Here is a 15,763-nt window from a genome sequence, read left to right as displayed (position 1 = left end):
ATTGAGCTCAAGTTGTCAGTGAAAAGCCTCAAGGAAGCATTCAAATAGAAAACCCATGACAAGAAAAAGACATCCTTCCCCACCCATGAAGGTTGAATTTCAGAACAAAATCCTGCTGCTGCTGCTGGTAGGACTGCAAATTGGTACAGCCACTATGGAAAACAATATGGAGGTTCCTCAAAAAACTAAGACTTGATCTATCATATGTTCCAGCAACCCTCTACTGGATATTTTACCCCAAAGACTGGAAAACTCATCCGAAAAGATATTTGCACACCAATGTTCATAGCAGCCTTATTCACGGGGGCCAGGACGTGGAAGCAACGGAAGTGTCCTACGATCAATGATTGGCTAAAGAAGCAGTGGTACATATATATAATGGAATATTATTCAGCCATAAGAAGAGATGAAATACTGCCATTTGTGACAAATGGATGGACCTTGAGATAATCATGCTAAGCAAAATAAGCCAGACAGAAAAAGTTGAAAACCACATGATAGCACTTATATGTGGGATATAAACCTAAAAGCAACGAACATGAGAGAAACTCATGGGCAGGGACAATAGACTAGTGATTATCAGAAGTTAGGTTACCAGAGGTCAAATGTGTGGTGACAGAAATCTAACTATGGGCGGTGAACATACAATGTCATATATATTATATATATATATGACATTGTTGATACTGGATTTTGTTAACCAATGTCACTATAATAAATAAATAAATAATAAAAAGCATGGTATGAAAAAAAAATCCTGCTATTGACAAAGAGCTAACCAGTGAGATTTAGAAGGCAAAATAAGTAAAAGATAACACATTCCACTTTTGTTTTTCACAGAAAAGAATTCATGAGGAACTCCGGTAGTGGGTGTGGGTCCTTTATGTTGATTTTAGATGTCTGTGATGTCGAAGGTCAAGCAATAACCTCCCTTCATTTATCGTTTTAAGTTTCAGGTGTGGCAGTGCTCCCAGCAGGTGTGCAAATACCCGTAGTGGAGGCAACCAAAGCTGAGCCATCGGCAGGGCACCAGTTCTAGGAGACTGCAAGTCAACCAGGAGAGGCCTGGACGTTCAAACCCAGGCCCAGTCAGGAGAAAGGGGTCTTTGAAGCTGTGGCTCGCAGAGCCACAAGCAGGCCGAATTTCTACGAAGGAGAAACTAGCTGTGGTGTGCAATGTCAGGCATAGGTGCTGAATTAACTGATGTAGTATATTGAGGAAAGAGCTCCCCCAGTGGTTCCCATATGGTCTAGCGGTTAGGATTCCTGGTTTTCACCCAGGCGGCCCGGGTTCGACTCCCGGTATGGGAATGAGATACCCATTCATTATAATTTTGGCCACTAAGACACCTCAGGTCTTGCTATTTAAATCTGGAGAAATCGAATCCTAGAAAGCTCTGGGCCCCAATTTTGTGTTTTGATTAAAGTGCCTGTTCGCGTTACATCTTTAGCTGGTTGTTTACTAGTAACTCAATTATATTAGATACTATATACATTATAGAGGTGAACAATGTTATAAATATTTAAATATTAAGAATATTTAAAATATTCAAAGTTTATTGTCAAACTCCCCATAGAGGCGATCCCTGATAGGTCCCTCCCACACACCTCTGGGTAGGCCTTTCCGGAAGGCAGTGGGCTGTGGCTGGAGGGGAAGAGCGGTGCCAGGGTAGGTGCAGTCTTTCCTCCAGTTGGCCCAGACGTTAAAGTGCCTCAAACTATTGGAGAAGGCTGGTTGCAAGAGGTCTCTGTCAATTTAACTTTCACTAGTCTTGTGACTGCGTTGTTTCCCTTGTGATTAGAGGCAAAGAAGGAGTTTTCCCTGGAGCCTTCAGAGGAGGCATGGCCCTGCCATGCGTAAATAATAATAAAACCTATTGAAACAATTGGCCCAATGAGCAGGGTGATTTGGTCCCTCAGCAAATAACATGCCACTAGAATGCTCTTGATTTACTAACAGGTTCTTCCAGACAACCAGGGCAGGTTCACTGCTGGCTGTGGCAGCAGCTGCTTTGTGTTGCCTCTACCAGATGTTGCTTTGAATCCACTCCACAAATTTTGGAACTTGTAAACAGAGTTCTCCCCTAGTTCCTGAGTCAAGATGTCTAGTGTCTAAGAGTCCTTCGGGGCAACTCAAATTAATTGGCTACTTCTGATTGTTGAAAGGCTCCTCCTGCGGAAAGAAGTGTGGCTCCTTCCAAGTGCCACCAGATGAGCCTGAGCAGCCCCACGGGTAACACTGACAAGTGATGGGACAACTGAAGCTTTACGTTCTGTAACAAAATTGTTTTCTTTGTCCTGTTGCCCATTATCATAGGAGGCTACTATGTCTGAGCTGTTCACAGGGCCAACCTCAGGGCATCCCAGCAACCATGGCACCAGTGTCCTGTGGTATGGGTTGTGATTTTTATGTTGTTGCCTGTCCAGCTGCCTGGCCCAGCAGGGTAGGAGGGATCACAGGGACGAAAACCAGTTATACAAAGCTTAATGAAAAAGAAAAATGGGGAAAACCATCCCCATCTTGCCTAAGATCCCTGAGGACGTCATGCCATTGATTCAGGAATGTAAAACCTGAACAATGCTCATGGGCCTTTCAATCAACAAAAATTGGCCAATGCTCATGGGCTTTTCTGAGCTTTTCTGCTTGCCAGCACACCAAGGGCCTTATGCTTAAAACCTATAGAGGCCCCAAATATTGTTGAAGCCACTGTGGCTATACTGGTAATGGATCTAGACCTTCAGAGGTCAACTGGGATATCCTGGAGAGGGAGGCCACCACCTATAGACAGAGCCACTTGGGACCACCAAGAGTTCACCTGGTAAATACTGAAAGGTCAGAATGGTTGGGGACAGACAGAGACTACAACAGAAATTAATTTTTTTTTTACCTGCCTAGAGCTATAATCCATTCTAAAAGATTTCATCCAAAAAAAAAAAAACGTTGAAAAAGGACAGGTACTTCAGACCAGGGGCTAACCAAGAAGAGGCTGTTACAGCTCTCTAAGTGCAAACCCCAGTCCCTGGGAAGTGGATGGAAAGCCTTGGAAAGAGCGATGGCTGCCTACAGGGACACCTCCCTCTCTTTCATTTCTGCTGTAACCACCTAGAAGTTTCACATATAGTGTTATTAGTCAGAGACAGAAACTAGAAACCATAGATTCAGAGAGCTAAAAGCCTAAAATAAACAAACAAAAATAGGAAAATAAAATGAAAAAACAAACAAACGTAGATACAAGGTAGAAAATAAAATGTAAATAAATAAAATTTGTGTGTGTGTGTGTGTGTGTGTGTGTGTGTAAAAGTCCATAATTTGACTCAATTGTAAATAAAAAATTTACTAAAATAATTTATATAACAAAAAGATAAAAGGGTCACTGATTGGCTTTTGTGCCTTAACAGCATAGATCCTAAATTAACTTTAACATATGCTAAAATGTACCAATTAACAAAGCTTCCTGGTCTTAATCAATGCTGGGGCTCAAATTACTTATACCTGGAGATACCACTAAATTTAAACATTGTACCCCATATAATCTTAGGAAACTAAATAGAAAATAGAAAACAGAAAAAATAGTAAATAGAAAATAGGTGTGCTTCACTTTAACTATAGCCTTGCCTACATTTCCCATAGTTGTAGTACCCATTGTCCTAAAATACCCCATACGGACATCCATCCTCTAACGCAATGAGTAATAAATTAAGTCTTTGGTATTTACAAATTGGCCTGATAACATGCACCCCCAGTTAAAATAGTTAATATGGCCCAATGTAAGTTAAAACAGGGCCTTCAAGGAGTAGAACCTATTATATAAGACCTAATTAATAAAGGGATAATTATCCCCCACTGCTTCTCCATTTAACAGCCCAATTTTGCCATATTTTAAACAAAAACAACAACAAAAGAGCATAGGCGCCTCATGATGAATTACTGCAAACTTATAATGCTGTGGTCCCATACCCCGTACATAATATTATTAAAATTACTGACTGCATCTAATCAACAACCAGTAAATATTTTACTATTATAGATTTGGCACACATGTTCTGTTCAGTGCCTATTTCAACAGTCTCTCAGCAAACACTTTGTCTCACCTCCAAAAGGACACAATATACTCTTTCCAGGCTCTTTGCAGACAGAATGAATCTTAATTGCATCACCTTTCTCCAGGAGCACCAGCATGACATTATACTGATGACTCTCTTCCATAGATGCTCATTTGACACACACACATTGAGGTCATGCAAGTCCTTTCGGATTCTGTGGCAACATATTCCTCATTTACATTTTTTTCTTAATCTCACTGATGCTGGTACTTATAAATCAGCCTACCCTAAAGGAGCCCCTGCATCAAAAGGCTCTAGAACCTGTCCAAATTAAAATCAGTAGGCATTCCCATTAGTGCCTCAGAGACTCCTTCACTGGGGAGGCTTCCATATCTCTTCTCATCCCTCCTTGAATCTCTGGACCACCTAAGATGCCATAAGTCGTCCTATGGCCTCTGATGCAAGTTGTCCCTCTTGGACCTGTACTACACATCATTATAACAAAGACTACATACTTGGATGTCCTGGAAACAGAGACTCTCACAGACCCTGAGCCTGTGACCCTCCATACCCGGCTGCCCATTATGCTTTGGGTCATGAAAACAGCACCTTATTAGCTCAGTACAGCCACTAAGTCCTCTTTAAGACAGGATGGAGGCAATCCTGGGGCCTCTGGCATATTCCACCTACAGAAGGGGGTGGACTTTCTTGTCCTCAGTCCCTTGCTAAACCCACAGTGCCAGAGGATGTCACCCCTCCTCCAGATCCCTTGACTACGTGGGGAGTCCCTTGAGATGAATTGAACAATAATGAGAACTTACAGCATTGCCACCATCACAAATGGAGCTCAGTAAAATGTTGCTTCCTTCCATCCCTTAGCTAAGATACCCCTGATAAAGGGCAGGACCAGGGATCAAAATGAATGACCAAATTTAAGGCAGTCATCTTAGCACTGAATTTTCTGGCCAACAATGGCCTGCATCTGCACATTCATTACAAAGTTTTGTGCTATTGCCTGAGAGTTGTCCTCTTCAGGGTAAAGAATTCTGGAACCTCCTGCCTCACAAACATCAAAATATAAATCAAAATCTGCATATGTTAAGGCCATAATATGAGGCCTTGCCAGGATGCACATAACTCCCTTCAGAGTTACCAATGTTACTGGTGGTAACCAAGACACAAATTTCACTCTCTCAAAATACACAATGCTGGGCTCTTAAAAAAGGTATTTAGTAGAATCTTTATGCTCTTGATAGTTTCCAGATAGCTGGTCTAATAGAAAGACATATGGTCTCTTCAAATATCTCTTCTTCAAATTCCAGTCTGGCTAATGGGCCTCTTTTTGCCTCAGGCCTTAAATACCTCTTAATTCAAGGTCCCTTGGCCAACTCACACTTCACAGCAACTGTGATTATTAACTTTATGTGTCAACTTAGGTGAGCCAGAGGGTGTCCGGATATTTGGGCTAACATTATTCTCAGTGTTTCTGTGTGACTGTGTTTCTGGATGAGATTCACATTTAAATCAATGAACTTCAAGTAATGCAGATTGCCTCCTTCATGGGGGTGGGCCAGATCCAATCAGTTGAAGGCCTGAGTAGAACAACAACTACAAAAAAAAACAGCCTCCCCCAGCAAGAGGAAATTATCCAGGAGACAGCCTTCAGATTTCATCCACTGCTAACTCACCCTGGAGAGGATCAGAGAGAGAGTCCAGATTTTGGATTTACCAGTCTGCTTCCCTGGAAAGTATTGACTATTAAACCAGCTTTTAAAAACTTTCCCTCACCCTTTTTGTCCCCATGAATATAAAGAGCCATTTAATATGGCTTATCCTATCTTCATAAATTTTCAATCTTGTCTCCATCCCATTGAGAGCAAATAGTTTCTTAAGACCCATTAAACCATAGATTGTCCCATGTGTCAGGTAGTGGCCAATCTGATATGGGACTCAATGGAGCCTAAACTTACACTACCCAAGAAAACCCAAAACCCCCAAAACAACTGGGAATAACAATTTTTCCTGAATATTTAGTTATAAGGGGTGAATAATTAATCTGGACTCTCTCTCTGATCCTCTCCAGGAAATTAAAATTACCTCTCCAGGACCATTCCCATAGATTATGAAATACAAAAATAATAATAATAATAATTAATTAATTAATTAAAATAAATAAACAAAAAAAAGAGATAAGCTTCACTTAGTAAGTAAAAATCATAGTCAGAGATAATAATAAAATTAACACTATATCCCATAATGACAAAACCAGACAACCCCTCCTTGGTAAGAATACATGCCAGGAGAAAATCAACATTAGATGACAAAAGCTTGTCAAGTGCAGCTGCATACCATCCTGTTGGTCTTATTGCTATTGTTCCAGGTGCTTTTATTGTTCTACAATCCAGAGGTCCAGCCTTCCAAATAAGCCATTGTTTTAACTAAACATGGGAGATGCTTTTGCCCCCTACACCAGAGGTGACTTTATCTCAGATATTAAAGCTAGAGATAAAAGAATAGGGCCCAGGGTCAAGCTATGATGCATTTCAAATCTTAAAACCCAGGCAGAAGAGTCTGTGCTGGCAAATAATCCTATGGAGGAGCATCTGGAGAGATAGGAATAAAAGGAGAAGATCTTGGTGTCTGGAGCAGAAACAAGAGTGTCCTCAGAAACAAAGAAGGGCCACATTGCCTGTTTCTACACTGCCCACCCCAATCCCCAGGCAGACAGAGGCATCCCAGCACCTCAACTTGCCAACCAGGGAACATCAGCACTGAGAATCTGCAGACAATGGCTCCCCATGCAACTATTACCACCATCCATCCTCCGAAATGAAGCCTTTCATGGAAATCTTTCTTCAGTATATTATTCTATTACAGACTTCTGTAAGTTAGTTAGTTTCTGTGACAGATAAATCTGAAAATATTGGTTGTTGGAGCATCACACAAATTTATCTTTACTTTAACACAGGCTTTGAAATATCAGGTGAATCTGCTTATTGATTTACCTCCAGAAAGAAATTCGGGAACTCAGGTACCTTCAGTTTCTGAATTTGTTATCACTAACATGTAGCTTCAAATTTGGCTATGGTACTTGGGTTCACTCCACTCTTCTGTAAAGGAAAAAAAATAGTATCTCATGGATGACATTTTCATAGTCAGACCTGTACAGGGTAAAGCTAACTTTCACTTGCAGTCACTTGGACAGGACTCCTTCCAATGACCACGCGTAGAGTCAAAAGGTTGGGATGGGAGTCTAACTGTGAGACTAGTGAGAACAGAGGACAAGTTTGGTGAATAGGCTCTTTTAATTTTCATACTATTTGTACAAATGCTAATTTTAGAAGACAATTTTCTTAATTGCACACATGTCATCCAACAACAAAAAAAGTGGCTCAAAATCTGATTCTACAAATTAATCCCAGGGAATGGTCTTGAGAGGACAAGGTAAGCATGTCAATCAATGGCCTTTGTAAAGGGAATTCATGTTGCTTTCCAAAAAGAGAAATTAAAATCAGAAAATATCCAAGATTATAGTTACCTTAAAGAAAAGATATGATGAGTATATTCAGTAACATTTAGATATGGATTGACCTGGTACTTCCTTCAATCACAATGACAAATATTCACTTAGCATGCAGAGAGAATGACAGGGGATTCACTTTTTCAAGTGTTTTCAGCACATTGCACTGTCCTGCAGCTTATGTGTTATAAATAAAATGGACATTCTGGTTATCTTCTCTAGTATCAAATAAAATAGTCCTTACAAAATCAAAAGTTGACTGGAAAAGATTTCTGCCAGAAAACAATGAATTAAGTTAACTCTAATTATGCAGTTGCCAGGTGAACAACAAAAATAGCCATAGTTATGCTTATGCTGTTAGTAGCAACTTGTCTTCCAGTCACACGCTGGCTATTGAGGCAACAACTATATAATCAGATCTGATATGTAAGCTAAAAAATCAGAATTATATAGATATTTATTTGAAATTTTAATATATGGATTCTCATATTACATTTTTATTTATTTTTTTTATTTTTTTTTTAAGCGAGGCAACCCTTGGTTGACCTCACAGATTGCAAGGACCTTGTCAGCTTACAATCCCTTATTTTTTATTTTTCACTCCTACAGACCCTAGTCTTCCTAGGTGATCTCCCACCAAGTATTAACCAGGCCCGACCCTGCTTAGCTTCTGAGATCAGATGGGATCGGGCTTGTTCATGGTGGCATGGCCGTAGACTCATATTACATTTTTAATGCAAAAAACAAGATTTGCTCAACTTCAAAATGAGTAAAGCATTATTTATTTATTTTAGAATTACGATAAAATACACATAACATACAATTTAGCATCTTAACGAATTTTAAGTTTATAGTTCTTAAATTATAAGAACTGTATGTAATTTTAAGAATTTTAGGGGGATCAGAACATATCCCCCCTAAGTATGCCACTTTGGCATAAAGATATTTTGAGCTGAAGACAATTGAGAAATAGCTGATACAGGAGAAACTCTCTGCCATACCCCTTTCTGCCTAAAAGGGGGACATATATTCCCTTTGTGAAGGTGTACTCCTCCCTCTCCTGTACCAGGAAGAGAAAAACAACCCTTATCACTGAGACAGAAAGTGGGTCTACACACACAAATCCTAATAAAATAACCCTTACCTTCCATTACTTTTCCCCATATATTTACCTTCCCACAAATTACTGCCCCTTTTTCTTTGTCTTGTCACTTCACAAATTTATCACCCTTTGTTAAAATGATATATAAGCTCCTTTTCCTAATCATCGGTTTGGGTCTCACTTCTTTCTATGACGGTCTCCATATATGTGAAAATAAAATATTAACATAATATAAAATTTGTATGCTTTTGCTTCTGGTAATCTGTCTTTTGTTAGTTTAATTCTCAGGCCTGAGTTACTAAACCCAAGAGGGTAAAAGAAAAGATTTTTTATTTTTCCTCTCCTACAGCAAGCAATCTCCAGAGCTCTTTTTATATTGCAAAACTGAAACTCTATCCCAATAACTCCTCACGCCTCTTCCCCACGGCAACCACCATTCTACTTTCTGTCTCTATGATTTGAACTACTTTAAGTACTTTACGTAAGTGGAATCATACAGTATTTATCTTTTGTGACTGCCTTATTTCGGTTCGGATAATGTCATCAAGTTTCATCTATGTTGTAGCATGTGTTGAATTTCCTTCTTTTTAAAGACTGGATAGTAGTCTATTGTATGTATACCACATTTGGTTTATCCATTTATCCATCAATGGACACGGATTGTTTCCACCTTTTGGCTGCTGTGAATAGTGTTGCTATGAACGTGGTATACAAATATCTGTTCAAGTGCCTGCTTTCAATTATTTTGAATATATACTCAGAAGTGGAATTGATGGATCTTATGGTAATTCTATTTTCAGTTTTTTGAGGAACCATCATACTGTTTTCCACAATGATTGGATCATTTTAAATTCCCATCAGTAATGCCCAAGGGTTCCAATTTCTCTACATTCTCAAACAAATACTTATTTTCTGATTTTTTTTTATAACAGCCATCCTAATGGATATAAAGTAATATCTTGTTGTGATTTTGATTTGCATTTCCCTAACGATGAGTAATGTTGAGTATTTTTTCATGTGTTTATTGGTTATTTGTATATCTTTTTTTTGGAGAAATGTCTATTCAAGCCCTTTGCCCATTTTCAAATTGGGTTGGGGTTTTTTTCATCTAAATTTTATTAACTATGCTTTTGAATGCCTTTATAGTTTGTATAACAACAACTACATTTCAGTGATGTTTAATTAATGTTCTGAAGAAATTGGCACAGGCCAGGGGGCTGGTAGAGGAGCAGAATTTGGAAAAAGCACTGGACAGAGAGATGAGTTCAAGTCTTTTATCCTCTGTGGATTGACTTCTCTGAGCTTCGCCAAAAAGTGAGGATAATAATTCTTACAATATCTACATAAGTTGCTCTTGGTCTTACTACAGTTCTAATTCCTCCCTCTGTATATCCCACCCGATGCTTCTCTGACTTGTTCCCTTTCTACATTTTCTACTACTTTCTGGGTTCAATCTGGAATCATCTCCCACCTAACTCTTGCTGGACTCTTAACCGGGCCCTGGCTGTGTCCTCTGTACCTTCCTATTTGCCTTCAAAGTGATCTTTTTTAAATCATAGATTTGAGTGTGTTGGTCCTCTATTTCTAACTTTATAGTCCTACATTACCCTCTGAATGAATTTGGCATCCTGATCTAGCCCTAACTTTCTTTTATTCTCTTTTCTCTGCTTTCCCCCACAACTGCCACTCTGCATCCACACTCACAGCCCATGCTGCCTTTGATGTTCCCTATAAGTCCAAACACATCATATGCTTTCATGCCTTTGTAGGTGTCATTCCCTTGATCTGAAATGTGCCTCTCACCCCTATCCTGGCTTTGGCTTCTCGCCTGTAGAACTTGTACTCCTCTGAGGCATCTCTTAAAAGCCATCTTGTCTGCAAAGCCTTCCCTCACTCCTGAGTTACATTTCCTTCTCTATTCCTCTAATCCTGTGTGCTATTCTCTTTGCTAGCACTTACCAGGACAGCTATTTCATTTCTGTCTGTCTCTCCTCCTAGACTCGATTTATCCTGAGGGCAGGAATCTCCTATTTATGTCTCACCTGAGCTCAGTGCCTGAGATGCACTGGGTGCTCACCACTTGTCTGTCAAATGACTGGGAACTTGTGGCTACCCTTCCAGGCCTCCTCCAGTATTTCTCGGGTCTTTCATTTCACAAATACATGTTCATTGTGTGCTGCAGGTAACTGGTCTTTCACTTGTAAAAATGGACTCTGCCCTCTTTATCCAGCTTCACTGCAGAGCCCTTTCCTTTCTCTCCAGCTCATTTGACTCCATTCCTTCTTTCATTCACTCATCACTGATCCGCTGAGCACCGTTGTCTGCCAGGACCATGTGGGGGCCCAGAGACATAGACATGTATATAGTTCATTAGCCCTGCCCTTGATGGTCTCCCAGAGCAATGGGAGGGATGAACAAGGGACAATCAGACACAAACCTGAGCAAATCACCTCACACAGGCCCTGTGTACAAACCACAAAGGTGGTCCAGTTGGGCTGCTAACTTACCACCTGGGTGACTGGCCTATAGGTAATAGATAGTTGGAAGGAACAGAGCTATCCTTTCAGTAGCTGGAAGGTACCCAATTACACCTCTCTCTGTAGTAAGGTAAATATGACTTCAGCTCACCTAGGAGCTATTTCAAGTTGTCATGAATGGAGGCTAAAACAAGCCCCAGTACTCCACTCATCATGATTTTATAAGATCCCTTAGGAACCCAGTCCAGATAATCTCCATCCTCAAAGTGGTTTGAACCATGCTATTCAAAGTGTGGTCCATGGACTAGCAATGTAGACATTACTTGGGAGTTTGTGAGACATGCAGAATCCCTGCCCCATCTACTTGGATGAAAAGCCATATGTATTCTTTATATTAATAAGGAGAAGACTAAAGACAGGAAAAGTTCATCGCTTTGACTTTTGATAGGTGTTCTGCTATCATCATTCATCACCCCATTTATCATTTTTTAATTTTTATTTTTTATTTTTTTAATTATACTTGACATACAACTTTATATTAGTTTCAGGTATACAACACAGTGATTAGACATTTATATAACTTATGAAGTGATCACTCTGATAAATCCAGTACCCGTTTGACACTATACATAGTGATTATACGATACTACTGACTATGTTCCCCACGCTATATTCAACATCTCCATGACTATTTTGTAACTACCAGTTTGTATATCTTAATCACCTCCCCGTCAACCACCTCCCACCCCAATCCAGCAACCATCAAAATGCTCTCTGTATCTATAAGCTTGTTTCTGTTTTGTTCGTTTGTTTATCCTGTTCTCTAGATTCCAAGCTTTATTGAGTACTCATTATAGAATTAGCACATTTACCAGGATTATTGGCTTAATGAGTAATTTACAAAGAGCTGCACACTGAAAACCTTCTAATGGGTTTGATCCTTTTTCCCAAATTAAAAACTGTATTTGGAGATTACACTTTTTGTTGGCTCCTTTGATTTTACACAAATTGAGATTATAAACATAATAGTGAAATAGCATGCAATAAATTTGTTTTTCTTTTTTTTATCATTTTCTTCAATGTGACCCTTCCTCTAGTTATAATATAAGGGGTATCCATGTTGCAGCAATACAAACAGTTCGATGTTCTGCTTTCTTACATTTTCAAATTAGGCTTTTAAAGTCCAGATCAGAATTGGTCATTTTGAAAGGCAATCCTTTTAATTTGAAAGAGATGTAACTTATTGAATGAAGGAAATACTGTTGAAAATAAAAGTGAAAAGACTCTGGAGAAAGAGTAGTGCATTGAAAAAACCTGCCCCAGCAATAACAGGAAAAAGGATAGAGAAGGACACAGACCATCCTGTCTTGGGAGAAGGGACAGGTTTACTCTGGCTGAGAGAGGAGAAGAGGGTAGACTGAGGACTGATCTTGAAAGGACTTCTGAGTTCAAGGAGGAGGGGATCTGGCCTGAGTTTCCTGATGGGGAATAAAAATCATCATGGAGAGGCCACTCAACAGCACCCCTCGCAGCAGTATGGGGTCATCAGGAAGCCCGGCCAAGGCTTGCAGACCCTCTGCTGCCAACTGAATACACACAGTGCATCACTGCTCCATGGAGCATGTTGACTCTCCTGCTTTTCATGGTTTCTGGTGGTCCCAGTCAATGCAATTGCCCACCTGTTCCCTGAGACTCTTTGACTCCTAACTGGAAGTTTCCCCTTTCCAGTGGCCTGGAGTGTTGTAAGCATTCCAAATGTCTTGCAGAGTCAGATATAAGATAGGCAGAAGAAGAATGAAAGGGGGCTAGAAAGTCATTTTAAAAATCATTTTTTGGACATAAAATTTTTGGAAAAAAATTGAACCTAGGTTTAGAAGGGAGGTCTAGCATGGCGAGGTGGCTTGGGACTTATCTGAAGAGCTGCTCTGAAGCAGGTCCTATGGATCTATGTCAAGGCTGGAAAAAGAAGCCATGGCTGGTAATAGGAAGCAGAAGCCAGAATGACAATTGCTGAAGACAGAATGGGCTGTGTTGTCCTCTGAGCACCAGTCTCCCTTTCCAGTCAGCTGGTGCCTTTACACTGGATAATGACTCTTGAGTAAGGAAGGCTTGGCAGAAGATTTAAGCTTAGGAGGTAGTCCATGAATTTCTCACTGAATTAGTGATGGCTGCTCACCTTCTGAGGTTGCCAGGTCACTTGCCAGGTGTTTCTGTTGGAGGGAAAGTCAACCTAAACTTATGTTCAATGCTTGAGCTCCCTGATGGAGATAGTGGAGTCAGTTGGGCCTGTGCTGGGGGGAAAGCAGAACTTTCTGGGAAAATAAGGAACATGAGTGGAGGCAGAGTGAGATGGAGAAAATTATACCCTTTCAGAAGGTGGAGAAGAATACTTAAATGATGAAATGCATTTTGAATGGACACACGAATTTACTCAGTAGAGAATGTAATGAGAACATTTTTTAATACTAAACCGAGGCATCAGGATTGATGGGCCTGAGGTGGTGCTCCAGATATTAGTGGCAAATGAGATTCATGTTCCCTGCTTGAGAATCTGCTGAGCCCCTTTGAGATTGCCCTGTGTGGACACTCCCTGTTTCAAGTGGCAAAACACCCATAATGCCCCTGCAAACAGCGGATGGTGATCTTGACGCTCAGAGAAGGCTCAATGTTATTGAAGGAAGACCGCCCCCCAGCATCTGTCCTTAAGTAAGAGTGAACAGTGATAAAACTTGCCCCAAAACAGATGCCTAAATCCTATGACACTGGAGAAGATATATTGCCCTGCGGCATATTTTGAATATCTGTTGTATTGACATAAGATTGTCATTTTTCTCTTTATGAATCAATCTTTTAATGATTATACACAGAACTTTTTTATTCCTAGTAATATTCTTTGTTCTGAAATCTACTTTGATATTAATATAGCCATTCTAATTTTCTTTCGATTCGTGTTAGTAGCCATTTTACTTTTAACCTATTTATATCTTTATATTTAAAACATTTATTTTTTTATTAATTTTTATTTTTAAAAAATCTTTAAATTTATTTTACAGTTACAGTTGACATGCAATATTATGTTAGTTTCCGTATACAACAAAATGATTAGATATTTACATACCTTATGAAGTTGTCACTCCAATAAGTCTAGTACCGATCTGATACCATACATATTATTACAATATTATTGACTACATTACCTATGCTGTACTTTACAACCCCATAACTGTTTTAAAATTTTATTTATTTATTTAAATTAGTTTCAAGTATACAGTATATTGGTTAGACATCTATATAGTTTATAAAAAGATCCCCCCAATTTCTCCCTCCCTCCCCTGGCCCTCCACCTAGCCAACGTATTAATGCTAACTGCATTCCCTGTGCCATGCTCTCCATCTCCATGACCACCTATCAACTACTAATGTGTAGTTCTTTAACTCTTCACTGGCTTCTTCCAACAGCCCAACCCCCCTCCCCTCTGTCCATCACCAAATTGCCCACTATATTTGTGAGTCTGTCTTTGATTACTTTTTTCTTTTCGTTCCTTAGATTCCACATAAAAGTGAAATCATATGGTATTTATCTTTCTCTGTCTGACTTATTTCACTCAGTATAATAACCTCTAGGTCCATTCATGTCATTACAAATGGTAGGATTTCTTTTTTTTAATAGCCGAGTAATATTCCATTATATATATATGAACCATAATTTCTTTACCCAATCATCTGTTGATGGACATTTAGGTTGCCTCCATATCTTGGCTATTGTAAATTGTGCTGCCATGAATATTGAGATGCGTAGATCTTTACAAATTATTGTTTTGGTTTTCTTTGGATAAATACCCAGAAGTGCAATTGCTGAGTCAAAAGGTATAACCATTTTTAATTTATTGAGAACCCTCCAGACTGTTTTCCATAGCGGCTGTACCAATTTGCAATCCCACCAACAATGTACGAGGGTTCCCTTTTTTCCGCAACCTCGCCAACACTTGTTGTTTTTTGATTTATTGATGATAGCCATTCTGACAGGAGTGAGGTGATATCTCATTGTGGCTTTAATTTGCATTTCTCTGATGATTAGCAACCTTGAGCATCTCTTCATATGTCTATAAGCCATCTGTATTTCCTCTTTGGAGAAGTATCTGAGCAGGTCTTCTACCTGTTTTTAATTGGATTGTTTGTTTTTTAGTTGTTGAGTTGTATGAGTTCTTCGTCTATTTTGGATATTAACCTCTTATCAGATGTGTCATTAGCAAATATCTTCTCCCTTTCAGTCAGTTGTCTTTTTGTTTTGTTGATGGTTTTTATGCTGTACAAAAACTTTTTAGTTTGATATAGTCCCATTTGTTTGTTTTTTCTTTTGCTTCCCTTGCCCGGTGAGCTATATCCAAAAAGAAATTACAGTTAGTAATATCAGAGAGTTTACTGCCTATGTTTTCTTCAAAAAGTTTTATGGTTTCAGGTCTTACATTTAAGTCACTAATCCATTTTAGTGTATTCTTGTGTACATTGTAAGAAGGTAGTCCAGCTTCTTTTCTTTTTTTGCATCTATCTGTCCAATTTTCCCAACACCATTTATTGAAGAGACCATATTTACCCATTGTATAGTCTTACCTCCTTTGTC

General features: G+C 39.3%; 1 non-coding gene and 1 pseudogene across 1 annotated transcript; one reads left to right on the top strand and one right to left on the bottom strand.

Annotated features, from left to right (window-relative positions):
- The first annotated feature begins 1,239 nt into the window (after positions 1–1,239).
- TRNAE-UUC (transfer RNA glutamic acid (anticodon UUC)) lies at positions 1,240–1,311 on the top strand. Its single transcript has one exon. It is a non-coding gene; the product is annotated as a tRNA-Glu (tRNA).
- A 6,853-nt stretch (positions 1,312–8,164) lies between these two features.
- LOC120607603 (uncharacterized) lies at positions 8,165–8,282 on the bottom strand (annotated as a pseudogene).
- Between the last annotated feature and the right edge of the window lie 7,481 nt (positions 8,283–15,763).

The sequence above is a fragment of the Pteropus medius genome, unplaced genomic scaffold (genome assembly GCF_902729225.1).
Source record: "Pteropus medius unplaced genomic scaffold, Ma_sr-lr_union100, whole genome shotgun sequence".
Classification (NCBI taxonomy): Eukaryota; Metazoa; Chordata; class Mammalia; order Chiroptera; family Pteropodidae; genus Pteropus; species Pteropus medius.
Note: the sequence above shows the minus strand (reverse complement) of the source record. Positions and strands in the feature narration are given on the sequence as shown.